Raw genomic sequence first — 15,533 nt, 5'->3', positions numbered from 1 at the left:
TCACACTGTTGTGTTTACAGGATTGCTTCCAGCAGCTAATTATTGTAAACAACATAATGCTATATGGTACTGACAAGAGTAAATATGATAATGACCATGCATACTCATCATAGCTTCCTCTTTGGAAAACTATTTCAGAAAGTAAGCAATTGATGATAGTTGGAATACAAAGCAAGGGAGAGGGGGAAAATTTGATTACTAGGTTTTAGAGGTTTCAATTTGCTGAAAAAGTAAATCTCTAACATAATGACATGCAAGAATGTGGAAGAAAAGGCTCCATTACCACTTGGACAGCTGTTTACATTTTCTTCCATCTGGAGCACAAGTGAAAAGAATAAAATTTTGTTTGATTGGAGCAACCCAGGTCAGGGAATTAAAAATGCAACAAAATTCCCCCTAAAGCAGCAGGGTCCACACACTGATTTTCCCCTAAGCCAACACAAATTTATCTCTTCCCCAAAGCAATCAGCATTGTGGACATTGAATAAGATGGAGATTTTCCAGCAGTTGTTTTTCCCTTTGACCAACCTCCGTTGTCATGCATTGTTTCCTTCTGAGGTACCATTTCAACCACAAGTTCCATTTCCATGTAGTAGAATCAAACAAGAGGGCATTCTCAACCATAGGGAGAAAATGATACAAGTTTTAGGAAATTCTAACAGATATTCTTTCTCTAATTATATACAATAAGATAGACACCAATTTCTGGTAAGTAGTTTAAAGCAAAATTGCCTTAGTAGAGAAATACAAACTACACAAAGAGAAATTTGCTCTACGGCGAAACCAGTTTTGCTATGATATGGCAAACAGATTGAGGTTTTTCTAAGGCTTACTTACCATGCTAACCATAAAGACATTAACATCTACAATTAATTCCAAAATAATAAACAAACATATAAAATAAAGAGTTAACTTATGAATGATCTGAAAATTTGACCTGGGAAGAAAGACTTTGATAAAATGACAAAGAAGCTTCTAGCTGAGGAATAAAGTATCTCTACGATGTTTCCATATTGTATTACAAATGTCTCAGATTATTTGTATACCCATTACTCTAGTCTCATTTCATACTGCAGTCAAATGAATTAAACACAGTTTGAGATTTATATAGTAATTCTGTATGTATAAAAAAGTAAGTGCATTACTTTTGCAGTGAAAAATAGAAATATATAATACATTTTGGCTTTTCACGTTCTTTGACTTTTTTAAAAAAAGATTTTTATTTAATCTAGATGTGGGGGAGGGACTGAGGGGGAGGAAGAGGAGAGAGAGAATGTCAAGCGGACATCCTGCTGAGCACAGAGCCTGACCTGGGGCTCGATTCCACAACCTGAGATCAGGACCTGAGCCAAAATGAAGAGTTGGAGGTTTAACTGACAGAGCCACCCAGGTGCCCCTGTATTCCTTGACTTTTAATTCAATTATTCTATTAGTCATTTTCAGTCTTCTTCTTTTATGTAAATATACCTGGGTATTTTTAGACCTCTATTAGTTTTCCATTGCTGCCATAACAAATTGCCACAAACTGCATGGTTTAAAATAACCTGAATTTATTAACTTACAGTTCTGGAGGCGAAAAGTCCTAAATCAAGTTTTGTTGGGAAGGCTGCATTTCCTCTGGAAGCTTTGAGAAAGAACCCATTTCTTTGTCTTTTTCAGCTTCTTGCATTCCTTGACTCTTGGCCCTTGCCTTGTCTTCTTTCCCCAGCTTCTTGTTTTCATGGTCACACCTCTTACTGCCAGCGCTGATCGTCCTGCCTCCCTCTTATAAGGACACTTGTCCTTAAGAGGACCCTTGGTTACATTTGGTTCACCCAGATAATATAGGAAAATCTTCTCATCCATCTCAAGATTCTTTAATCACATCTGAAAGTCCCTTTTATCACACAAGCCAACATACTGACAGGTTCTGGGGATTACGACATGGACATTTTGGGGGGCCCATTATTCAGCCTATTGCAACACCTTACAATTTAAGTATGAACTGATTGTTTCCCACATCATATAATGTCATGTAAATATCACATTGATTTTTTGCTTATTACTCATCTTTCATTTTTAAAGTGCTTAACAATTTAATATTAAAGTATTTTATTTCTATGCTATAATAATAAAACCTCATGCAGGTTTGCCAGTCCATTTCATAAAATTGTCATTTAAAATTATTTTCCTTTCACAAAAATAAGTCATTTTATAATGCTTTTCACACAGAATATACACATTACATATATGTATATTTATCATTTATCTTAGAAAAGCAAACTTTCTCTTAAAAGTGTTTTTCAAGGGTGATGACCAATTTTTGCAGTTTAGAGAAAAATTAAATTACTATGTGCTATGAATTAAAGCTCTGTAATTTTAAATTATGAGAACAAAATTCTAAAGGTAGGTATTATTATGTCCAATTTAAGAATGACAAAACTGAGACTCAGAATGAACTTGTGAATTCACCAAGACTATGCAGGTGATGGATTACGGGCTTACTCTCTAAATCTAGAAACTGGTCAAAAGGTAGACTACATCAGTAGAAAATAGAAAATGCCATTCTGCAGGTTATATCATTGATATAGTTTTAGGTAATGGTTATTTTAAAATATCTTATTGTATGTATTCTAGTCTGGCTTCTGGGTTCCATCATGAATGAATCTTTCCCCCATTAGTCTCCAAATGACTTTATTAATACAAGGGTATAATAAGTGAAAAGCATTATAACATGAAGTAAAGTTCAAGTTTCCATGGACATCCGAGAAGTTATCTGCTCCTTTGTCATTTTTCTTTTTCCTATCTTCAAAGGTTGTTTTCCTATGTTATTTTCTCTAAGAGGCTGTCCCACACTTACTCATCCTTGCACAGTTAGTTGTCATTGATTCTGTGCACTTCCTTTTTTTTTTTTTTTTGGACCTATAGATATTTCCTAAAACAGCAGAATACACATTCTTTTCAAGTGCACACAGAGCATTCTCCATAACAGATCACAGGTTAGATCACAAAACAGACCTCAAGAAATGCAAAAAAGATTGAAATCATACTACATACAGTTTCTGGCCACAATGCTATGAAATTAGAAATCAACCATAAGAAAAAATCTGGAAAGACATGGCATTTTATTTATTTATTTTATTATTATTATTTTTTTTGTATCAAGTTTCGATTTAAATTCTAGTTAATCATAGCTCTGCTATGAGCAGTCAGTGTGGTTCTTCCTCTTTATCCCTCCGCTTTAAGCTTAGGGAAAGAAGGGCTTAAAAGCCATATCACCATACCCTAGGGCTTGGGTGCTAGAATACATCTCACAGGCACTAAATTCTGGTAGGTACCAGATATATAACTGATGATAAAATGAATGAACAAATAGGTTAATGAAATGTGAGTTTTGCAGAAATTTTGAGAATGAATGCTAGGGCTTTATGTGTGATTAATATTTGATGGTGTCTTTTTTTTTCTTTTGATTTTCAGTATATATTCAACATACTCCTCATGTAATGCTGCATTGTATATAAACCTGTTCAGTTGGATTAACACCCCTAAAAACTTAGATTGATAAGAAAACAGAAAGTCTTACCTTTGGCAGTATTTCTTCCAAGAATGATAACAGTGTAGAGATGAAAAGCACTTCTGTGGGACCTGTTCAACAGACACAACAATGATGTAAAACATGCACTTTAACAACTGTATCTACTCAGAGGAAGATGAGCAGCAATTTTTGTTAGAAAATAACAGATTGTTTTATGAAAGTGAACAACTGATTAATTGATTTTAATTCTTTTAATTTTTAAATTAATATTTATGAGTCTCCTAAAGTGGGAAAAATCACACTATGTAAAGGTACTACCATTTGTATTTTTACAGGAATCTTTCTTTCACTGACTTTGATAAAACTATAAATTCTTACTCTAAAGCAAACAGTAAGCCAAGATTAATCTTTTTTTTTTAATCCGTGTTTCATATGTAGAACTTGCTCAAGGTAAGTTTTGCATAGGCAAAAGCCACTTTAATTTTAAAGAAGAAAAATAAAGGCATTTTTTAGGAGATGGAAAAGTACAGATTATTCACAATTGAGTGACTACAATGCAAACAACCTACTAAGTTTTTTTGCCCCCCAGAGGAGATCAGTGGTATTCTCCTTCCCATTGGAAAACCCACTTGCCAGAAAAGAATTAAAACTAAATCTAGTAGAAACTCCATGCCCACATGTTTTTATGTAACAAAATCTCAGTATCCTCAAAATAAATTGGTGCTTTTCCTTTACCAAGTTTTTATTTCAAGAAGCTTAGTTAAAATTTTATCTGAATTTGCACTCAACCCAAATGATGGCCCAGGATTTCTGAACCTCATACTGTTGACATTTGAGTGGTAAGGGCACGTTCCTGGTCTCCACTTATTAGATACCAGGTGCGACAATCAAAAGTGTCTCCAAATATTGCCAGATGTCCCCTGGGGATGAAGGGGGCAGCAAATTCACACCTAGTCAGGAACCAGTGGCCTAGACATATGGAAGAACCAAACAGAATCAATGCTGTGTCAGTTAAACAGAAAGACGTATTCTCTGATATTTCTGTATGATACAGAGTGAAGCACCTCATTCAGTAATGATCAGCGTCACTGCTTGTGTCCTAAATTATGGATTTTATGCCTGACTTTGAAAACCCAAGGTATACATTATACTTGGAAACTGGGCAGAGGGCACATACAGATATGCCCTGGAAACAGAACTCACCCATTTGATTATTTCTACTGCTGAGATTTATGACTTGAGAGTCAAAACCTCCCCCACACATTCCAACCCTTAGTTATGATGGCCACATTAGTTACCCCAGTGAAAGCATGAAGTGAATTCATCAGCCATTTTGACCCTACAGCATATAGTTCCTGGCTTTTCTCAACAAATTCCAAAGCCTGAACTGAAACTGCTAGAATATTAATCAGAAACTTACACAGTGAAGGAAAAAAAACAACAGGAACACACACTTAAATTTTGAATTAAAAAGTATATTATATATGCCCCTCTCCTTTAATGTTACACAACCTGCAGATAAATACACACACAAACACCGTGACTTTAACTTTCCTTCTCCCTGTGATTATATTAAATTGAGTTGTTTATTGATGCTGGGGCCTAGTGTCCTTTCTGAATTTAAGGAATGGCTTTCTCCTTGTGTGTCTAGTTCTTGCATTTATGCTGCTCCTGAAATGCCAGCAAACATCTTAGCCTTTTAATTCACCTGTCTCCTAGGTGAGGGGCTGCTTATTCCTCAGTAACTAATTATTTCCACCAGAAAGGTGAGCTCTGAAAGGAATAACATTGCAAAGCTTCTGGGTTTTGTTTTGTTTCATTTGTAAGTAAACAGGAGTTGGAAGGCAATATTTACCAAAGGGATTTCAAGTAGGATCTCAAGAAATAAGATTCCCTGGATCTCCTTACCTTGTTCAAGGTAAGACAGTGAGTATGTGCACAAACTATTACCAAAAGTTACCAGAAGTAAACAGTCTGCAATTCTTAACTAATTTGATAAAATAGAGGGATAATTGGATTATGGATTAATTATGCATATGGCCTGGATTATGAGGTTTTGGCCTGATTCGTCAAGTTTAGCTGGTTCTCTCAATTTATTTTTATTTTTTTTTAAAGATTTTATTTATTTATTTGAGAGAGAGAATGAGACAGAGCATGAGAGGGGAGAGGGTCAGAGGGAGAAGCAGACTCCCCACTGAGCGGGGAGCCCGATGTGGGACTCGATCCTGGGACTGCAGGATCACGACCTGAGCTGAAGGCAGTTGCTTAACCAACTGAGCCACCCAGGCACCCATGGTTCTCTCAATTTAATAAAGCAAAACATGTCTACTGTTCCCTTGTAGTAGCCTGGTAGGTACATGTGTTTGGGTACAGTGAGAATGAGGCCAAAATTCTGCCAAAACACTTTTAGAGGGCAAATTAAGTTCAAACAAAAGAATTAGTAGTATTCTAGTCACCTCCTTAAATCTCCTACTTTGCCCATGAAAGTGTAGAGTATCAACTTTTTTTCTTGAGGATTGACAAAAATTCATAATATTCAATTGGGATTTTCACAATTTATCTGTTTTGGGATACATGTTGCTTCACAACTTATTTCAAACTCTGTAATGGCTTCACCCTCAATGTGTGGGTTACAGTGATCCCCTAAACACTATGCAATGGCAATTATCTGACACTTTGTGGTTGTCTTGTGAAATAAAGTATGTATCCAATATCACGAAGGAGTTTCAGTCTAGCTAATGATGCACATTAGCATATCATTTCAATTTTAAGAAATCAATGGCTTACTTACATCCCCTCATTTATTCCTCACAGCAACTAAATGGGGTAAATGCTGTTAAACCCATTGCATGGATGAGGAAACTGATTCTTAGTTTCACAAACTGCACATTGCATGGAAGCTGGCCCTGGTTTATACAGCTTCAATATGTAGAACCAAGACTCAGAACTATGTTTATCTGAAATCAAAACCATACTCTCCTCTAAGAATCCTTTCCTTTCTTTTCAAACTATTCATCCTTTTATTCCATTTGAAAGTAGGTCAGTGTGACTATCTAGTATTTAAAAAAAAATCTTTCACAGTCATTAATAGAGGAGTTCTATATTCAAGTATTAATTTTCACCTAAAAATGATTTTATAAAGAAAATCAGTTAATTAAATATGCATAAAATAGTTTCATACTTACATTAGATATGTTCCTGTAGATATCTGAAAAGGGCAATGTTTGCAATTTATTCCCATTGAACAAAAATTTATTCAGTGAGTGCTAGGGACAAGGCAACAAATGTTGTGAGGCTATAAAAATGTAGTTTATAATCTATCAGGGAACAGAGGAAAGGGAGAATGAGATAATTCTAATATAAGAATCGAAGCATTACTATGAGATTTTTCATGAAAGTATTAGACAACACAGGAGTTTAGTTGTACTTTGTTTCTCAATAATCTTAGAGTGGGAAAAACCTTTCTAATTATGATATCAAATACAAAATCCATAAAAGAAAAACTGATACATTTAGCTACATAAAAATAAATTCTGTGTGACCAAGAAAAATTCAAAAGCAAATTACATACTTGGATAAAAACATTGAGTATTTATAGATAAGAATCTAATATAAGTAGTCTTAAAACTCAATAAGAAAAAGACATACGACACATGCACAATGTTATTCATTACAGTATTGTTTACAATAACAAAAGTGTTGTAAATATGTGCTCATCACTGGTTACATATATATGTTACATGTATACTATATCATTATGCATCCATTTAAAATTTTATTTTTTAAGGGAACGTGAAATTATTCTTGAAGATATTGTAAAGTATTTAAGGTAGGACCCAAAATAGAATTTATCTTAGGCTAACAAAAACATGCATTCTTGTGTATGTATGTTCTATCTTTATTGGGTTAGCATACAAGAAAGCACTATTTGCCTACACTAGGATCTAGGGAACTAGGATATAGAGATGGGGATACTTTTCACAGTTACAAGTAAACTCATTATCTAGTCAAATTTTAAATTAAACAAAAAATTTTTTTGAAAAGGAGTATTTTGAGGAAGACATTATGGGGAGGCTCCCAAGCAGTAACCATAAAGATCTGAATAGAAAATTGGAAGGTAACTGACTTGGTAGGAAAGAGAGTCAGTTCAGCTTGGAACACACTGAATGCACTAAGTTTTAGAATAGGTGAATTCAGCATCCTGAGAAGTAGGAAGAGTTCTGTGGCAGAGAGTTAGCAATGTGGGTCTAGAATTTTGAGAATGTTTAGCTTCACATTGTTCCAAACCTACAGCACTAAGCTACCTTCATTCCTTCATGCCAAACCTAGTCTTGAGTACCCCAGCCTAAACCATAAACCCTGCCTCCTTCTACTGTCTGAGACAGGAATTCTGATGAGGATGCTGGAGTCAAGTGACCACTAATGAACTGTATATGGCTGGAATGCCTGGGTGGCTAAGTTGGTTAAGCATCTGACTTTTGGTTTCAGCTCAATCATGATCTCAGGGTCTTGGGATCGAGCCCCGCATTGGGCCCCCTGCTCAGTGGGGAGTCTGCCTGACGTTGTCTCTCTCCCTCTCCCTCTGCCCCTTCCGCTGCTCTCTCTCTTAAATAAATAAATATCTTTTAAAAAATTGTGTGAGTTTCACCATCAGAAAGGATGAATACCCAACTTTTACATCAACATGGATGGGACTGGAGGAGATTATGCTAAGTGAAATAAGTCAAGCAGAGAAAGTCAATTATCATATGGTTTCACTTATTGGTGGAACATAAGGAATAGCATGGAGGATATTATGAGAAGGAGGAGAAAAATGAAGGGGGTGGAAATCGTAGGGAGAGATGAACCATGAGAGACTGTTGACTCTGAGAAACAAGCAGGATTTTAGAGGGGAGGGGGGAGGGGGGGTTGGTTAGCCCGGTGATGGGTATTAAGGAGGGCATGTACTGCATGGAGCACTGGTTGTTATACGAAAACAATGGATCATGGATCACCACATTGGAATCTAATGATGTACTGTATGGTGACTAACATAACATAATAAAATTTTTTAAAAAATTGTGTGAGTTTCATAGACATCAAAATTGAAGTTACAGGATGGTAAGGAAGTCCATAAGCCAGGCATAATGTCATACTGTATAATTTTCCTTTTATTTTTTTCCCTACTGTGTTTCTTAGTATCTATGGACATTGGCTGCATTGGCTTGTGTTAACAGTTTTTCACCCTTCCTCTGGAATCAGTGCACTGATGTTTCAGCCCAATTCATCTCCATGGGCCACAGTTAGAGAGAATAAGTGAGTTAAAAGAAAGTATCTCAATTCTGGGATCATTTTGTAAGTATTCAAAACAGAGATGATCTCTTTCACTAGGGACACTGGCTAAGATAAAAACATGTAAGCCTGTAATTTGGGGGGTCAACTATATAGAGTGAGTGAGCTATTGGGGAATGAAGTCAACACCAAAGAAGACAAAAGTGTGTGTGTGTGTGTATGTGCGTCTATGTGATCTATGTGTATGAGAAAGGGAAAAAAAAAATCCAGGTTACATCATATGAGTTCCTGAATCAAAGCCAAACTCCCTCTAAAATTTTATTTCTTGAGCCAAAAGGTCTGTTTGTCTGTCAGTCTATATCCATCATCATGACTCTATCCTTTAAGCCTTCTCAGTTAAGGTTTTATTATTTAAAAGGAATCTCACTTGCACATTATACTTGCCAATATGGTAGGTATAATAATAAAACTCCATGATCCAAATTCTTTCTCTGCGTTGGTGGTATAGTGGTGAGCATAGCTGCCTTCCAAATTCTTTCTCTAATTCAGGTAAGACCTAATCTCATAAAATCTGTGAACATTGAGTATATAGTTATTTGTCAAACAGTTCTAAGGGGCTCAATAAACACTTGTTGACTGATGACTCTCATGTCTCTTTATTTCAATATACAATTGATCCTTGAATAACACAGGTTTGAACTATGCAAGTCCACTTATATGTGGATTTTAAGAATAAAAATACAGCACAGTGCTATGAATGTATTTTCTCTTCCTTATGATTTTCCTAATAACATTTTCTCTAGCTTATGGTAAAAATACAGTACATAAGACATATAACATTAAAAAGTATGTGTTAATCTACTGTTTATGTTATCAGTAAAGCTTCAGATCCAAGTAAGCTATTACTAGTTTTGGGGGGGGAGGAAAAAGTTATATACAGTTTTTTGACTGTGTAGGGGGAAGAGGGTGCCCGTAACATCCATGTTGTTCAGGGATCAACTGTACTTCAACAAATGTGTTGTGATACTACTATACTCAAGGCTTTCCTTCACTGAAATGAGGATTCTTATATGTGCAAAGCATGGAGTCAGTTAACAGGCTTTGTAAGGCTGAATACAAGATTCCAGTGCTTTCATTTGATATGGGACAGGAAAGCTATTAACAAGAAGCCAGATTTCTTCTAACCTTAATTCACTAATAACCTACGGTTTCATCTTTCTGCAATATGTATTTTGAGTTTCTCTTTAGCTTTAGAAGAGAAGAACAATCTGTAATCTTCTATAAACAAAGTATAAACAACATTTAACTGAAGTGAAAATAACAACGTATTTTAGGATTCATGGATCAGATCTATGTAGCTTATAAGTTAACTTTTTAAAGCATATACCGAATATATTACAAATAACATATTGTTATGTTTGGCTCTCCCCAGAAAGCAATAAATAAAATCTATGTCTAAAGGCATTTACATATTAGTAGTGGCTGAAATTTTATAGATGCAGCTTTACTGCCAAAAGAAAAGGCAGTTATTTTGGGGTCTCTACAGCTATAAACCTGTACATAGATTTTTACAGTGCTGAGTAAGCTTGGATAAAATTAAAGCATAAAACTTCCCCACATGACTACTTTAGTTATCTTTGGGAATATTATTCATTTGAGGATTTTTATTTCAAATAGCAAATGTATGGAAGTACTTTATTTTTTTTTCTTCTTGATGTGGACCGAATTAATGAAACTAATATAACAAGCAGATAGAAATTGTCAAAGACACTTGCAAGACATTTTGCATAGAAATGTCCTTGTGTTTTGACATTCTGATTTCTTGTTTTCTGACAGGGCTATAATTTGCTTTAAGAATTGTTTTAATCAATTACCAAATGTTTCTTATGCTGCGCTGGATGGAAGTAATTGAGTTTTGTAAAGGAGTAGCTGAGTAGCTGGGTATGATTAAAAAATTTTTTTTTTCATTGACCTTTCTTGCTTTCAAACCCAGGGTCTAATTAAAAACAATGCTTCCTAAAAGAGGTTATCCTCAAAGATAATTTTAATAAAGCTTTACAGTTTTTGATAACACCGTCGTTGTCTTTAACGAAAGGCCTAACATCGTTGCTACAATGACCAAAATCAGTAATTAAACATCTCACAGCTAGCCCATGTTCAAGCTGCAGTTTCTGAGCTTATAAATCCATGAAAATAAATCTCTCTGGGGCCATCTCAGCTCCAGAAAGATAGCTTTAAATGAGCTATAGAACTGAACCTTGCTCTTTCCCTAAAGTGTGTGGTGCATTGCAGAATGCCTACTTATAGAACTACTTTAAATACGATCAAGACCTCTTCTTTAGAAAAAAAATATATATTTTCACTATTTTTTTTTCCATTTAACTTTGAGATGAAAGCCATCTTCCTTTAGTTCTGAGATTCTATTTACAAAAGGCAGGGCTCTATGTTAAAGAAAATAAAGTATACCTGAAAAAAACAGTGAAACAGCAAATCATAATCTAACTATTTCTAGAATTTTTACAACACAAAAAGGCCTTAGAAATCATTTTAAAAATAAGACAAACATTATTGGGGAGAAACATTTTCTTTTGCCTGCCCAGTATCCATGATCTTTTCTATTCATGATAACTCGTGCAAAATCACTCCTCCCCTAATGATGATGGCACACAGTCCATTTTCTCCTAGTTCCCTACCATCTGGTTTTCTGGAATTCATTGGTAGAGATTACATTCCCTTTAATATTTCCTTCCATTATTTCTTCCCAATAAATAGCCTTCTCTTAAACTATGCATGCTCTGCTCCAGCTTTTCTGAAGGAAGAGCTGCTTACATTACTGGTTTTTAACGTGTGTACCATTTCTGTATCCTGATATTTCTAGTGTTTTATCTGAGTATAAAAGTATTCCAGGAATGCCACTGGATGACAAATTTATTAAAGTTATAATCCTTTAAATCCTCTTAAGGTCATAAATTAAAAACTATGACATAAAATTGAAGACATATTGTGACCAATTATTTTCTCATTCATATTCACTCAACACAGTGTACTGTATACCGGATAGGAAAAAAAAAAAAAAAAAGATTATGCAGTTTAGGTAAGAATACAGATAGAACATGAATAACTCCTTGGTTTAAAGGGTTATTTTCTAAGGAGCAAAGTCAAACTCTTGAACATATCCTATAAGGTTGCCCACTCTCTAGTCTCATTTTTTCTTTTACACCTCAAGTCCCATCTGCTCTGAACAACCAGAGCTTTTGCCTACATTCCCATTTTACCATCTATTCTCCATATACCCTGAAATCTCGAAGAAACCTATTAGGTCCTTACTCATACGCTTGTACATATGGCTTTCTTCACCTCTGAAGCCATTTTATCATCCTTTGAGGGGCGCCTGGGTGGCTCAGTTGGTTAAGGGACCAATTCTTGGTTTCAGCTAACGTCATGACCTCATGGGTCATGAACTCATGGGTTGTGAGATGGAGTCCTGTGTGAGATTGAGCCATGGGTGGGGCTCTTCACTCAACGGGGAGTCTGCCTGAAGATTTTCTCCATCTGACCCTCCCCCTACTCCCACAAGCGCACTTTCTCTCTTGAATAAATAAATAAATCTTTATTATTATCATCCTTTGAGACCCAGAGAAAACATTAACTCATTCATGAGCAATTTTTCAGATGATTCAGATATATTTATGTCTCCATTCTTATCTCTTACAATATGTTCTATAAAAATCCATTCTAATATTAAATACATTTGGTCATAATTATTTTTAGACGTTTCTCTCTCCTAATATTCTACAAGCTCTTCAATGCTAAGAAATGGATCTTGTTCATTTAATTATTCCCCCCGACTTTCTGCATGCTAAACTGATACATTGTGAGCTCAACATATATTAGACAAATAGAAGCATAAATGAATAGAGGCAAGATTAAAAGTGAGAATGCAACTCCCAGGCCAGCTCCTCTTTCCACTGCACCAAGCTGACTTTATCCATGACAGACAGGCCAACAGATACTATATTATGATCTAACTGTAAATTAGTTATTTCCTTTAATTTCAAATATATCTATGAGTAAACTGTGTAAGACTAGAAAGGAGGACAAAGAGTAATTATTCTGATGGTTTAGGCTATACATTTGCTAATTCAAATATCTGTATTTCAGACTATATTCTTTTATTTAGAAATACCCAATTATTTCACTTCTTCACTTTGTTTTGGATATGTGTGAACCTTAAGCTCATCTTAATATCGTGGTTTATATTCATTCACTTCCAAATGTGAATGTATTTCAAACTAAATAAATAAATAAATCTCAACCCTCAAGCTTTGCTTTCATTGAGTAATATGAAATAAAAACAGTTGTTATATATATTTTTCGGAGCTTCTTTTTTAAAGTATACTTGACACATAATGTTACATTAGTTTCAGATGTATAACACAGTGATTTGACAAGTTTATATGTTACCCTATGCTCATCACAAGTGTAGCTACCATCTGTCACCAGACAATGCTATTACTAATATCATTGACTACTTCCTATGCTGCACCTTTCATCCCTGGAAATAAACACAGCTTGTAACCCTGGTTGACTAGGTAATTGGTACTGTGTAGACTTGGTCTGTGTTTCCTTGCTAGTGTATCTTCATTCTCGAGCCATAGTTTTTATTAGACTTAATTATGCTTCCCTGCTACTTTAAATCAAGGGTATCCTCAAAATGAGGATTGTGTCTATTAAATTTAATTACTTCCCTCTGTGGATCAAGTGCCTAGGATGCTGCTATTAAAAGGAGGCTGTTATTACGACAGGCTGCTCCTGAACTGGAACATACGTTTGTAAAACAACTCTCAATTTCGTAGTGTCATGGTTCCAACCAGCTGTGTTCCAACTCTTACATGAGTTCGTACTTTTTTAGTAAACATGCTTAATGGAATAAAATACCCCAAATGGATATGCACACATATCCTTTTTTTTTTTTTCCCTTTGCATGTCCTCCGAACATTGATCATTTACTTCTACTTGATTGGTATTTCTTCAGGGAAATGGCATATCTGTTCTACCACATTGTGGCTAATGGTTACTGTACATGAACCTTGAGGCTATATATGCTTTTGCAATAATTAATTTATTAGCAATATCCCTAAGGGTGTTGTAATAGAAACAGAAAGGTGATGGAAAGAGGAAAAACACAACAGAGAATTATGCCAGCTGTGTACCAAGATCTATTATTACAAACAGTTAACTCAGATAATTGAACTCTAGGGGATGTCATCACTTGAATTTTCATTTTAGAATTGTCCCAACTTAATTCCATGGATCTTCAGATTCATTTATGAGCAATCTTAATGCTGATGATTTATCTAAGGAACCTCAGGCAACATTAGAAAAATGGAACAAATACATTAACTGTTTTCTATTAATAAGAACACTTAGAGTTATAATACCTATGTGCAAGTCTCTGCTGCCATCTACTAGTTGGGTGACTTTGAGTAAGTTGCTTTGATTAAAAATAAGGCAATAGTTATAATACATGCCTTACCTACCTTCGCAGGTTGTAAGAATAATGAAATAAGAATTTTCATATTAAATTTCCATGTTAAAATTAATTTAAGAAATTACTATTCATAGAAATATATAAATTCAAAACAGAAAATTTAAAAAAAAAACCAGCAGAGAGAAGTCAAGATATTTGGCATACTCAGTGGAAAATGCCCAATCCATAAACAGACTTTTTCTACATGATTTTGAACTGGTTTGACTGAATTTTTGACCCAACTGATAGAATGTTTTGGTGTCCTGAGGACATCATTTAAAATAGCAATTATTTTCTCACCTTTTATTATCTTCTCCCCGACAATAACATAGGCCAGAAAACTAATTGTCAAAAGTAGTTTCACCATGCAAGAAATGGGTGACTGACTTGGGTCAGTTCTCAAATAAGTATTTTTTTTTTTTAAAGATTTTATTTATTTATTTGAGAGAGAGAATGAGAGACAGAGAGCATGAGAAGGAGGAAGGTCAGAGGGAGAAGCAGACTCCCTGCTGAGCAGGAAGCCCGATGCGGGACTCGATCCTGGGACTCCAGGATCATGACCTGAGCCGAAGGCAGTTGCTTAACCAACTGAGCCACCCAGGCGCCCCTCAAATAAGTATTTTTATATGATCTAGATATTTAATTGAACTGTGCTCAATTATCCATTCCTACAATCCAATCCATATGTCCATGTTCTTCTGGTGCCTTTTGCCACCACCTTTAAAAATTTTGTTATATTGAGATAACTCTGGGTTATAAATTATCCAAAGCACAGTTAAAATGACAAGGCAGTTAATCTCTAACCTTGGACAACTAGAAAGAAATTTTTTGTGCCCTGTAAGGAAGTGTTAAGGACCTATTTACTAAACAATAAAAAACTATGGTAAAGTAGAAAGGGTATCAGAAAAAAAAGAAAAACCTGTCCCATGAAAGAAAGACTCTTTAATTCTGCATAGTTTTTGAGAACACAATGGACATCAGTCATCGAAAATTTTAAAATAAAGAAAGAAAGAAAAACAGTAATAATGACAACAATGACTAATATTTATTCAGTACTTGTAAGTCCTAGGCACTTTGCTAAATATTTTACATCCATGTTTTAATTAAGTCCTTTGAACAACCTTACCAGCTAGGAAAATTATGCACCCTAACTTTACAAATGAGACAACTGAGAGAGAAATTGAGTAAATTGCACAATATCACACACCAGAATTCAAA

At 35.0% G+C, this 15,533-nt stretch overlaps 1 protein-coding gene across 1 annotated transcript in view; it reads right to left on the bottom strand.

Annotated features, from left to right (window-relative positions):
* Window positions 1-15,533, bottom strand: part of LOC102729818 (contactin-6) — a 679,553-nt gene that overhangs the window by 301,745 nt on the left and 362,275 nt on the right. Inside the window, exon 4 of the mRNA XM_081820967.1 lies at window positions 3,563-3,624. The gene's annotated coding sequence lies outside the window, so the exon portion shown is untranslated. The remainder of the gene's footprint in view (window positions 1-3,562; window positions 3,625-15,533) is intronic.

The sequence above is a fragment of the Leptonychotes weddellii genome, chromosome 1 (assembly GCF_054177405.1).
Source record: "Leptonychotes weddellii isolate Sample4059 chromosome 1, ASM5417740v2, whole genome shotgun sequence".
NCBI lineage: Eukaryota > Metazoa > Chordata > Mammalia > Carnivora > Phocidae > Leptonychotes > Leptonychotes weddellii.
The sequence above is the reverse complement of the archived record's forward strand: the minus strand, read 5'-3'. Positions and strand labels throughout refer to the sequence as shown.